The sequence below is a fragment of the Cynocephalus volans genome, chromosome 3 (genome assembly GCF_027409185.1).
Source record: "Cynocephalus volans isolate mCynVol1 chromosome 3, mCynVol1.pri, whole genome shotgun sequence".
Taxonomy (NCBI): Eukaryota; Metazoa; Chordata; class Mammalia; order Dermoptera; family Cynocephalidae; genus Cynocephalus; species Cynocephalus volans.
The window spans coordinates 38,248,312-38,261,969 of record NC_084462.1 but is presented as its reverse complement, the minus strand read 5'-3'; the positions used below and the strand labels follow the sequence as shown (position 1 = coordinate 38,261,969).

General features: G+C 39.0%; 2 non-coding genes across 2 annotated transcripts; both read left to right on the top strand.

Annotated features, from left to right (window-relative positions):
- Nucleotides 1-189: 189 nt before the first annotated feature.
- On the top strand, nt 190-283 carry LOC134374227 (small nucleolar RNA SNORD116). The gene has a single exon (XR_010023095.1). It is a non-coding gene; the product is annotated as a small nucleolar RNA SNORD116 (small nucleolar RNA).
- A 2,128-nt stretch (nt 284-2,411) lies between these two features.
- On the top strand, nt 2,412-2,505 carry LOC134374226 (small nucleolar RNA SNORD116). The gene has a single exon (XR_010023094.1). It is a non-coding gene; the product is annotated as a small nucleolar RNA SNORD116 (small nucleolar RNA).
- Nucleotides 2,506-13,658: the final 11,153 nt, after the last annotated feature.

The following is a 13,658-nucleotide window of genomic DNA, read 5'->3' as shown; positions in this document are numbered from 1 at the left end:
TGAATGCCAGGTGTGCTGCTTCCAGTTCCAGGGAAGATGTTCCCATCCTAAGATCCCCGGAGATGGCAGGAGGTCCCCAGACATGTGTGGTGTGTGTTTCTCTGCGACTGCTGGATTGCTTAGGACGGTAAGTGCTCCTTTTTCAAGTCACACTGGTTTTGCTAATTTCCAGCAAGGAACTATGTGCGTGGATCGATGATGACTCCCCAAATAAGCATTCCTTGGAAAGCTGAACAAAATGAGTGAAAACTCACTACCGTCGTTCTCATCGGAACTGAGGTCCAGCACGTTGCCTCTAGTGGGCACTGTAGGAGAGGGGGGCAGCTTCCAGTGGTTGCCACCTGGTCTACCACCCAGGGCATTCAGAATTAAAAGTTTCCTATTTTGTAGGCAACAGAATCCCTTGCCTGTCTGTGTAGGGACAGGAAATACATTGCTTGAGTGGCCGCTGTCTGGGGACATGACTGGTGGCCATGCAAAGTGTTATTCAGCTGGTAGGAGCTTGGGAAGTGTGCAGGCGGGGTAGGGTGGGTGAGCTCTCAGCATGGATGTGCATTTGCATCATAGTCCTTGAGCATGGCTGCTAATGGCCTGTGCCTTCGGAGTAGCCATTTGCTCGGTTTGCTGATGGGCACATAGGGCCGAGTCTTTACACAAGATGTTGTAGTTGTATTTGTGTTAGTGGAGTATGGGTGGATGCCAACGGTGACAGGGCAGAAGGGGTGGAAGTGAGTGCCAGGGCTGAGGGGTTTCCTCATCTTTGGTGGAGGTGATTGGAATTCCCATGGTGATTGGGTGGGAGCAGTGGGACTAAGTCACTGGGGCGTGGAAGCACCGATGTTCCTTCCTGAGAGAAGCATAGAGAAGGTTTTCAGTTTGCACTTGTAAGTTGACAGGCATAGCATTTGCAATTTAATGGCCATGGCCAGCGATGGCCACTGTGGACAGGTAGGAGAGAGAGCCATACATTCATTGACTCAGCGCCTTCCATGTGGGTTGTTGAGCGAAGCTTCTTGGGTCTGTCTGAGGTGTTGTTTGTGTGCCTGTGGGAAATACCATGTGTTCCTAGAGCGAGTCAAGCGGGCAGGTGACACCATATGCATGGGCGAGGGCATTGGGCAGGTGTCCTTGTTATCTGTTCAGTCCCTATCTTGGACCTTGTGTGGCATCGAGTTGTCCATGGGGTCTTTGAGCCACCTTTGGCCCAGAATTTCCACCCACACATGGTAGTGGACAGTGAGGGCACATGTCAACTTCCCATGGTTGCTCCTTTTCTATTTTCATTGGTGAGGGAAAGAAATGTGTTTCCCAGCAGAGCCCGTGGATGCCTCTTTCTCTCTGAGGCTGTGTTCATAGGCCCAAGGCCCCTCATGTCCTGGTGTTCTTCCACTTATAGAGTGATATTTCATGTGGGATTGAGTGACTCTTCCTCTCCTTTGTGTCCTCGTATTCCAGGCCATGAGGAAGCCTGTGAGTTCAAGTGAGAATCTTAATTTCAATGTGCCCATGAGGGCAGAGCATCGAGTGTCTCTGCTGGTACAAGGCCACATGGAAAGTGCCTGTTCTACAGGAAGCATTGGACCACAGAATGTCCCCACAGAAATATCCATATGGCAGTAGCGTGTTCTTTGGCTGAGTGTAGGGCTGTAGAGAAAGGGCTGATGAGATGGCAGTGTTCTGAACAATGTTTCAGCACTGGAGTGGGTGGCTCCTTCCCTGTGTGTGATGTCCTACACATCTCCCAATTGATGGGGCAATGCAGGTTTTGTGGCAGGTTTTGGCATTTACCAGAGTGCCGGTCAGTTGGGAAGGCTTCCATAGCCAGTGCTTTCTGAGGTAGAGGAGGTGGAATGGCTTGTTGGGCTTCCACACAGAGCTGTGGCTGTGAGGCAGAGGTTTCTGGCTCACCTCTCACCCAGTGGAGGTCAGAGGCATGTCGTCATGATCCATTCTGGCACCAAAGCCTTCTTGGAGCAGCATTGTAGGTCCTGGGAGCAGGGAGTGAGAGAATAATTCAACTCGCATGCTCCTGGGTGTGATGACACAGTCTAGGTACCTCTGTGCCTACCACATGCATGCCTAGGTACCCACATGCCCATGCCCTGTAGCAGTTGAAGCCAATAAAAGTCAGATGGAAGCTGTCCCCCAGGAGGTCAGATGCCCTTGCCTTGGGAACCTGTGTACCTGGCTGCCTTGATCAAGCAAGTCGTGTCTCTTTTGTACTTCCCAGATGGTGTGGCAGTAGAGTGAATGCCAGGTGTGCTGCTTCCAGTTCCAGGGAAGATGTTCCCATCCTAAGATCCCCGGAGATGGCAAGAGGTCTCCAGACATGCTGGATTGCTCAGGACGGTAAGCACTCCCTTTTCAAGTCACACTAGTTTTGCTAATTTCCAGCAAGGAACCATGTGCATGGATCGATGATGACTCCCCAAATAAGCATTCCTTGGAAAGCTGAACAAAATGAGTGAAAACTCACTACCGTCGTTCTCATCGGAACTGAGGTCCAGCACGTTGCCTCTAGTGGGCACTGTAGTAGAGGGGGGCAGTTTCCAGTGGTTCCCACCTGGTCCACCACCCAGGATATCTGTTTTGTGGGCAATGGGATCCCTCAAGTGGGTGCGTGGGGCAGGAAATATCCTGCATTGAGTGGCCACTGTCTGAGAATGTGACTGGCAGCCACACAAAGGAGTATTCAGCTGGTAGTTGCTGAGGAGCATGCAGGCGGGGTAAGGCTGGTGAGCTCTCAGCGTGGATGTGTATTTGCATCATAGTCTTTCAACATGGCTGCTCATGGCCTGTAGCAGGTGAAGCCAGTGAAAGGTAGATGGAAGCTGTCTCACAGGAGGTCATCTGCCCTTGCCTTGGGGACCTGTGTACCCTGCTGCCTTGCTCAAGCATGTCATGTCTCCTCTATACTTCCCAGGTGGTGTGGCAGTGGAGTGAATGCCAGGTGCCCTGCTTCCAGTTCCAGGGAAGATCTTCCCATCCTAAGATACCTGGATATGGCAGTGGGTGCCTGGACATGCACAGCATAAGGTTTTCTGGCTGCTGCTGGATCATTCTTGATGGTAAGTACTCCTTCTTCAAGACACACTGGTTTGGACTCTTTGGACCCAGAGGGGAGTGTAAGCCCGTGAGCCTGACCCACTGAGGTGAGCCCAGCAGATCTGCATGGCAGAGGCAACCCATCCCCACTCCTTGGATCCAGAGGGGGATGCCAGCCCATGCAGCCCAACCTGCTGAGGCGAGCCCAGGAGAACTGCGTTGTGCTGGGGACTCATTCTACAACCACAGATCCTGGAACAGGACCCAAGGTGGTTTAATATAACCACCACCTACTGTCAAGCAAAGAATATTCGCCACCACAGTAACAACCAGGGCCAGTCCACAGCCAACCTCAGTGTAGCAGAAGAAGGAAATCCTCTACCAAATAACCAGACGTCAATGAAAAAGTACTTAGAACTGCAAATAAACAAGAAGAAATGACACCACTGAAAGAATACAGTAATGCTCTAATGTCGTACTTGAAGGAAAAGGGAATCGTAGAAATATCTGAAAAAGAATTCTGAGCAATGATCTTAAGAAAACTTGAAGAAATAAAGGAAGACTCAATTAGAGAACACAATGAAACAAGAAAAAATATCCAGAAAATGAAGGAGGAAATCTCCAAAGACATTAACACCTTAAAAAAGAGTGTAGCAGAACTCTAGAAATGAAAGATTCACTCAGTGAAGTAAAAACAAACAAACAAACAAACAAACACAACTGAGAGCGTGAACAGCAGGATAGAGCAAGGAGAAGAAAGGATTTCAGAGCTTGGAGATGGTCTTTTGGAAACAACTCACGCAGACCAAAAAAAGGATAAAAGAATTAAAAATAATTAGGAAAATCTAAGAGAGATAGCAGACAACCTCAAGTGCTCTAACATCTGAATTGTGGGTATTCCAGAAGGGGAGGAGAAAGGAAAAGGTATTGAAAACCGATTCAAGAAAAGAGTAACAAAAAACTTTCCAGGTGTAGGGCGAGATACAGACCTTCAGATCCAGTAAACTCAAAGGTCCCCAAACAGATTCAATCCAAAAAGATCCTCCCTAAGACACATTATAGTCAAATTTGCAAAGCTCAAAGATGAAGAGAGAATTCTGCAAGCAGCAAGAGAAAATCATCAGGTCGCTTATAGGGGAACCCCCATCAGACTAACAGCAGACTTCTCAACTGAAACCCTACAGGCCAGAAAAAAGTAGAATGATATATTCAAAATACTAAAAGAAAAAAATTTCCAGCCAAGAATTCTTTACCCAGCAAGGCTCTCCTTCAAAAATGAGGAAGGAAAAGTGTATTTCCCAGACGAACAAAAGTTGTGGGAGTTCACCACCACAAGACCAGCCCTGCAAGAAATTCTCAAGGGAGTCATTCATCTGGAATCTGAATAATGGTGAACACTATCACAAATACACAAGAAAGAGCAAAACCCACTGTTAAAATAAAAATGCCAGTGAGAAAGAGAGAGAAGCTAAATCATCTCACCTTAAATTTCAAGCTAACATCGAAGAAGGGAAATAAAAGGGGAAATAATGATCAAAAGATATTTAAACCATCTAAACAAGAAGTAATTAAATGACAGGAATAAGAAACACTTGTCAATAACTACATTAAATGTGAATGGACTAAACTCCCCATTTAAAAGACACAGACTGACTGATTGGATTAAAAAGCTAGACCCATGTATATGCTGTCTCCAAGAGACCCACCTCACCTGTAGAGACACACATAGACTAAAAGCGAAGAGATGGAGAAAGATATACCATGCAAATGGAAACCAAAAATGAGCAGGAGTAGCTATCCTTATGTGGGGAAAATAGGATAATTTAGTCAGGCTCCCTCAGCTCAGGTCTGGTTGGGAGTCATACAGCACATTTCTTGTAGACAAGTTGTGTGTGGGTGAAGTTAATGCACATGTGCACCAGTGTATCTTTTTAGTGTTGTTGCTATTGTGTGTTCTTGAGTTTGTGAAGCACAGCTGGCTCATGGAGAGCTCGCATCTAAAAAGAGAACATGTTTACTCTGCAGGCAGCTGCTCAGTTTTCTATGGACTTTGCTGGTAGCAGTTGAGTTTCTGAGGTTCCTCCTTCATACTGCCTAGCTCCTAGATATGTGTATGCTGAATAAAGACTATTCTACAGCCAACTCTGAAGACTTTTTCCCCAGTTACCTAGCACATAGACCTGCATGTGAAGGGTTTGTGAATGGGCTCAAGGGGTCTCTGAGCTCCAGACAAAGCCCTAGCTCTATGCCTTATATCGGACAAAATAGACTTTAAACCAAAAAAACGTAAAAAGAAGACAAAGAAGGCCACTATATAGTGATAAAGGGATCTGTCCAGTTAGAAGACATAACAATCATAAACATGTATACACCCAATACTAGAGCACCCAGATATATAAAGCAAACACTCAGACCTAAAGAAAGAAATAGGACCTAATATATTAGTAGTGGGTGATCTGAACATCCCTTTCTCAGTATGGGACAGATCTTCCAGGCAACAAGTCAACAAAGAGACACAGGATTTAATCTACACTTTAGACCAACTGGACTTGGCAGATATATACAGAACATTTCACCCCACAACTAAAGAATATACTTTCTTCTCATCAGCTCATGGAACATTCACCAGGATAAACCACATAGTAGGTCACAAATCTAGTCTCAGCAAATTTTGAAAAATTGAAATCATTCCAAGTATCTTTTCAGACCACAATGGACTAAAATTGGAAATTAATAATAAGCAAAACTCTGGAAACTATACAAATACATGGAAACTCAATAATAGGCTCCTGAATGACTTATGGGTCCAAGAAGAAATTAAGCAGGAAATTAAAAAATTTCTAGAAAATAATGAAAATAAAGATACATCATACCAACACCTGTGGGATACTGCAAAAGCAGTACTAAGAGGCAAATTTACTGCAATAAATGCTTACATCAAAAGAATGGAAAGACTTCAAACAAGCGACCTAACACTATGCCTCAAAGAACTTGAAAAACAACAACAATCCAAACCTAAAGGTAGTAGATGTAAAGAAATAATTAAGATCAGAGCAGAACTAAATGAAATAGAGACCCAAAAAACAATAGTAAAGATCAACAGAACAAAAAGTTGGTTTTTTGAGAAGATAAATATAATAGACAAACCATTAGTGAGGCTAACAAAAAAAAAAAAAAAGAAAAAAAAAGAAAAGAAAAGAAGAGAGAAGACCCAATAAACAAATATCAGAAATTTTGGGAGACATTACAACTGATACCACAGAAATACAAAGAATGGTTAGAGACTATTATAAACAACTGTATGACAACAAATATGAAAAATCTGGAAGATATGGATAACTTTCTAGATACATACAAACTACCAAGACTGAACCAAGAAGAGATACAAAACCTGAATGGACCAGTAACAAGCAATGAGATTGAAGTGGTAATTAGCAATTTTCCAACAAAGAAAAGTTTGGGTCCAGGTGGTTTTACAGCTGAATTCTATCAAACTTTTAAAGAGGAGTTAATACCAATTCTCCTCAAACTATTCCAAACAATTGAAACAAAAATTACTCTCCCAAACTCATCTATGAGGCCAACATAACTCTGATACCAAAACCAGATAAAGACATACACAAAAAAGAAATTACAGGCCAATATCCTTGATGAACCTAGATGCAAAAATCCTCAACCAAATATTAGCAATCAGAATACAGCAACATATTTTAAAAAATATATGCTAGGATTAAATGGGATTCATCCCAGGGATGCAAGGATGGTTCAACATATGAAAGTCAATAAATGTGATACATCATATCAACAAACTCAAGGACAAAGACCATATGATTATCTCAATAGATGCCGAAAAAGCATTTCACAAAATTCAACATTGCTTTATGATAAAGACCCTCAATAAATTAGGTATAGAAGGAAAATATCTCAACCTGGTAAAGGCCGTCTATGACAAGCCCACCAGCAGTATCATCCTGAATGGGGAAAAATTGAGGGCCTTTCCCTTAAGAACAGGAACAAGAGAAGGATGCCCACTCTGTCCCCTACTATTTAGCATAGCACTGGAGGTACTAGCCAAAGCAATCAGGCAAGAGAAAGAAATAAAGGAAATCCAGATTGGAAAAGACAAAGTCATGCTTTCTCTATTTGCAGATGACATGGTACTATATATAGAAAAACCTAAAGACTCTATCAGAAAACTCCCAGAGCTGGTTAATAACTTCAGTAGCATTACAGGATACAAAATAAATGCCCCCAAATCAGTTGAATTTATATACTCAAATAATGAATTAACAGAAAGAGAAATAAAGTAAGCCCATTTACAATTGTCATGAAAAAAATAAAATAACTAGGGATCAATTTAACCAAGGAGGTAAAAGGCATCTACAATGAGAACTGTAAGCCACTTCTGAAAGAAATTAAAGAAGACACAAAAAGATAGAAAGATATTCCATGCTCTCGGATTGGAAGAATTAGCATTGTGAAAATGGCTGTGCTACCTAAAGCGATCTACAGATTCAATGCAATCCTCATCAAAATACCAATGACATTCTTCACAGAAATGGAAAAAACAATCTTACTTTTCATATGGAACAGCAAAAGACCCCAAATAGTCAAAGCAATCCTGAGCAAAAAAATAAAATAAAATAAAGCTCAAGGAATAACACTACCTGACTTCAAATTACACTATAGAGCTATTGTAACCAAAACAGCATGGTATCAGTATAAAAATAGACATAAACCAGTGGAGTAGGACTGAGAACCCATAAATCATCCCTCAGGCTTACAGCCATCTGATATTGGACAAAGGCAACAAAAATCTTCATTGGGGAAAAGACTGCCTCTTCAACAAGTGGTGCTGGGAAAACTGGATATCCATATGCAGAAGAATGAAACTAGATATGCATCTCACCATACACTAAAATCAACTCAAAATGGATTAAAGACCTAGTTATAAGACCCAAAACTATAAAATTACTAAGGGAAAAAATAGGTGAAACACTTCAGCAGTTAGGTCAGGGCACAGACTTTATGAACATGAGCCCAAAAGCACAAGCAGTAAAAGAAAAAATAAACACATGGGATTATATCAAACTAAAAAATTCTGCATGGAAAAGGAAAAAATCAAGAGTGAAATGAAAACCTACAGAGTAGGAGAAAATTTTTACTAACTATGCATCCAACAAGAGATTAATATCCATAATATACAAAGAACTCAAGCAATTATACAGTAAAAAAAAAAAAAAAAAAATGACCCAACTAAAAAATGGGCAAGGAGCTGAACAGACATTTTTCAAAAGAAGACATACAAATGGCCAACAGGTACATGAAAAAATGCTCAACATCACTAGTCATCAGGGAATTGCAAATAAAACTACACTGAGATACCACCCCACCCCAGTTAAACTGGCTATAATCAAAAATATGGTGAATAACAAATGCTGGCAAGGGCGTGGAGAGAAGGGAACATTCCTACAGTGTTGACAGGACTGTAAATTAGTACAACCACTATGGAAAACAGTATGGAGTTTTCTGAAACACCTACAGGTAGATCTGCCATGTGATCCAGCAATCCCACTAGGTATATACCCAGAGGAATGGAAATCATCATGTCAAAGTTATACCTGCACTCCCATGTTATTTGCAGCTCTGTTTACAATAGCCAAGACATGGAACCAACCTAAATGTCCATCGATGGATGATTGGATAAGGAAACTGTGGTATATATACACCATGGAATACTACTCTGCCACAAAAAAGAATGAAATACTCCCATCTGCAACAACATGGATGAGCCTGGAGAAACTTATGTTGAGTGAAATAAGCAAAGCACAGAGGGATAAATACCTCATGTACTCACTCATATGTGGGAGCTAAGAGAGAAAGAAGGAAAGAAAGATCACAGTAGTGTGTGGTCTTGCAGAGGAAGGGAGTGTTCCTTGGGCTACAAAGTGGAGTGTGGGGGAAAGAGGGAAGGGGAGGGAGGTTGGGGACAATTGGGTGGGGGACACAGAGTACAAATGCAATTTGTGGTAATGGGTATGCTGCTAGTATGTATCTGTCCCTGACATCGTGGGCACAAGGGCTGACAAACAGCTTTGTAGCTCATGAATATTCATAATAATAATAGATAGATAGATAGATGATAGATAGATAGATGATAGATAGATAGATAGATAGATAGATAGATGATAGATAGATAGATAGATAGATAGATAGATAGATAGATAGATAGATAGATAGATAGATAAAAAAAAATTTTAAAGACACACTGGTTTGGTAATTTCTATTGAGGTACCGTTTTCTGGATAGATGATGACTCTTCTGAGAAGCATTCTTCAGAAAGCTGTACAAAATGATTTAAAAATGTGTTTTTGCTTTTTATCACAATTGGCACAGTAATTTTTCTGTTGTGTAGTCTTACAAATAACATACTTTTCTTTTTGAGGGTCTCAAGTGACTTTGCTTTGGATCTTGGACTGGAGAGGAGGTAATACTGTGTAATAGAGTAAGTGTTCTTGTATGGCAAACATAGGATATTTGCTTTATTGACTGAAAATGGCTAAGGAAAGCAGAAAATAGAAAAAGCAGATTGTTCCTTTCAAAGTTACTTCGCCTGTAACATAGGACAGTAAGCTATACAATAGGATAATAACTTCAGTTTATTTTATGCTGTCTTTTTTGGTTAAGGTTTAAAGCATAGGGAAGTTCATTATCATACTGGTTGATGATTTAAACCAGCCTGTTTTGGGAAATTGGCTTGTATCATTCTCCTGACTTATGAGAAGGTCAGACCCCAACTTAAGTGTTGTGGAACTTTGGAAGTGTGTCAACATTTTGATTTTTAACTTTTTTTTTTTTTTTGGTACCTAGTACAGGAACTCAGCCTCAAAATGTAGCCTCCTATAATTTTTATGTTACACTTCTGCCCTTTTAAAACCAAGAGCTTTAGATCCACTCTCAGTTACCATCATTCTGGGTTCCCATCTCAGCATGTCATTTATGTTAGAGAGTCATTATCATGCATTTCTTTGCTTTTCAGCCCATTTGACAAGATACTATTTGACATTCAATGATGGCTGCACAAACACATTTAAAACTTTTGAGAGAGTGTATTGTACCAGGAAGGGTGGTATTATGACTATCCAGAGGATAGTACCAGGAGTTTGGAGTATGCTCCTAAGCCAGCATCCCCATGAACAAAACCAACCAAAGTCAAACAGATCAAAGGATGAGTCAGATGAGCAGTCTACCCATTTTAACCAAGCAGCCTGTTAATTAACCTTTTGTAACTGAGTCTCTACAATACTGATATATTTATCCATGTGCAGCAAGAAGTGTTAACAACTGCACAGGTATTCCCTGTTCAGTTAGTAGGTAATCTACCCTCCAGTGAATAGGTTGAAGCAGGGAGCAACAATTTGCAAGTTACCCACAGAAGGTATTATTTTGAAATTTTAACTACAGCATCATCCTTTCAAATGAAAGAGGAAGGCATAAAGGAAAAAATTAAGAGGGGTCAGAGTCTCATTTTAATAAGAAGTTGTGTTCCAGTGATCTTGGGGAACAAAGTTGTCCACAGCATGAAGTTGGCAACTTTTCATCCTGGTTTGCAGTTTGAATGTCTGGTTATGACATCAGATGTGTTTGGTGAATTCTTCATGTGGCCCACATGTCACTCGTGAAAATTGTCCCTGAAATTTACATTGCATTGTCCAGCTTCAGCTTATAGGTCTTCAGGAAGAGAGCAGTTCTTGTTCTTGGAGAGTTGTAACCAGGTATTAGAGAAAACTAGAAGAATTCAGAATCCAGTCCGGTCTGCAGGTAGATAGTAGAATTCAAAAGCAGTAAACAGGGCCACAACCTAATAACAGGTATACTATAGTTTTGTTTTGAAACACAAATTTTTTTATCTTCCGTCACCCCCATTTCTACAGAGATAATCTTAGCAAGACCAATTTGCCTAGTTCTTTACAGAAATGCTTCAGGAATAACTACATAGGCTCCTTTTAAAATTTGTTTTTTTGGGAATCTTGACAAGGAATATCAGATTAGACTTTTAAAAATCTCAATGCTAGGAAGCTAAGCCAAGGTAGACATTAGACTTTGGCTGTATTTTATATCTTAGGATTCCTGGGCCTGCTAGGAAGTGACAACTTTTTATTCACTCACGATAAGGTTCAGAACCCTTAAAGCCAGTTCTATGCATATTTTCAAATATGACATTCCAGTTAAAGCCCTGGTAATGTAACTAATGTTTCCAATTGTATCTTGTTAAAGAGAATAGATTCTTATAGAACTTATGTAAATAACCATATTTCCATAAAAATAAGCATACTCATAACTAGTTTTCAAATTCTAGAGGAATCAGTAGAGAAGAAAAGCAAGTGTTTCAATTTCCATTTACAAAAGTATGCTTTGATTGCTGTAGCTTAAAAAGTTTTCTTGTCTGGAAAACAAACATTAATAGAACCAGCAATGTTTCAAAGTAAAGAAGCTGAAAAAACCCATAATTCTTCATCAGTTTTGTGTAATTTTAACTTTTGTTCTGTTAGACCTTGGTTAGCAGTTTCACAAACCCATCATTCTCTTCATTAGAATTTTTGGAAGTTCAGCCCAACAGTATGAACTCAAAGTTATTAGGAACTGGTACTTGTCAGAGTTCTTTCTGCTCTTTCTGTGAACTTCCTTGAAGATAGAACACTTTAAAAACTATAATTGCTTGCAAAGAACTTTGAGAAAAGGCATCAGAATAAAGTAAGTAATTTTGGACATCACAACTTAAAATGGCCAAAAAGATCTGATGAGAGTTATACAACTGAAAAGAAAATTTAGTTTTTTCTGTGATACACAACAATTTAAAATAAACAAAATTATGAGTGGCAGCATTTATATCAAGACACAGATTTTTAGGAATCTTATACAGTTTTGTAACACATATTAATAGCTTATCTATGTAACTCAAAGATTAAACATCATTTCTTGTTTTGACAATGCTTCCTATTTAATTTAACCTATCAGATAAGTCCGATTAGTTTTGGTATCTCTCTTTCATAGATCCTTTGAGAAGTTCTGGGGCCCTCAACATCTCAAAGCTACTTAAAGTCAAAAAGACTTAATTTTTAGAATTTCATTTTGAGAAGTTTGTCAAATAACAAAGGTTTGAAACACTTAAATAGGATAATAAATCATTACAAAATAAAACAAAAGTGACAAGAGATTTCAAAGGCACAAAGCACAAGAAATTGTCTTGACAAAACACAGAATCTGTTTCATAGGCCAGTCACCTAAAAGATAAAAAACCTCTCAATTTTTTATTAAGAGCAGTTCAGTGCTTCAAGAAAACTCTGTTTCAACATAAAGGAGCAAACTCTAGCCTTGCATCAGAGTGCTTTTGATATTAATGCTCCAATTTTAGAAAAACCTATAAATAATTTCCTTCTAATTATAGAATTTAGACATTTCTCCTTTTTAACAACATATGTTACTTTTCTTTTACATCTTACATACAGAATTGTTTCCCTATTTTTAGTAGTTTTAATTACATATTAATTTTTAACTCACAGCAACCCTTAAATTTGTGAAAAGCTAGGAAGTAATCTATTTTGAATTTTTTGTCACAAACCAACACTTTATGAATCTACATTTTATAATTTCTAGAAATATGTACTTCATCATAGAACAATTTTTTCATTCTTACTAACAGACCCAAATATGTATAGTTTTCTATCCTCTATTAAAACAAAATGTTAATGTATATAAACCTTAAACTTATGTTTAATAATTAATGTTTTAGTATTTTAAATAACCCAGACATTCAATGAATATCTATTACTTAATTTCACCTCAGTTTCAAGTTACCAAAAAGACTTTTTCAAACTATGAACAGTTTGTTTGTAAACATCTATGCCTAATTTACTTATTTTAAACAACCATGCTTGAACTTATCATGAAAATTCTATGAGACATTGAACAAAACTATCTTCTGAAGTTATTTTCTTGTTAACCAATTTTATAGCATATGAATGTTAGGCAGTTGCCAACTAAGAACCCTAAAGTTAAATATATGGGTGTTTTGCTGGTCAGAGGCATAGCCCAACAATATTCAGCTAGTCTTATTTACCTAGGATTTACCTAAGTCATGTGAACTAAAAGGCATTTGAGTTAGGTTCTCTATTTTTGTTTTTTGATAAAATTTGATTAAAGGGTTTACTTAAAAATTTTTTTTATTGAAACATAATTGATTATGCATGTTTGTGGGATACAGAGTTGACTATCAGTGTTTGCGTACAATCTGTGATGATCAAATCAGGATCATCTCATAGTTTGCATATTCATTGCTACAAAATGTAAAATATAGGACGAAACAAGTCTGGATACATTTTTAAAAACTAAGATCATAGAAAATATGTTCTCTGACCATTAAAACAGAGGGAAATTTAGAAAATTAAATAGCACTCTCCTAATTAATCAATGGGTAAAAAGAAAAAATCACAGGGAAATTGGAGTACTTTGTGATAAAAATCAAAGCACAACATATCAAAATTTTAGGATGTAGGGCTCATGCAGTACTTGCAGGAAAATTTATACCCATAAACACCTGTATCAAAAATAAG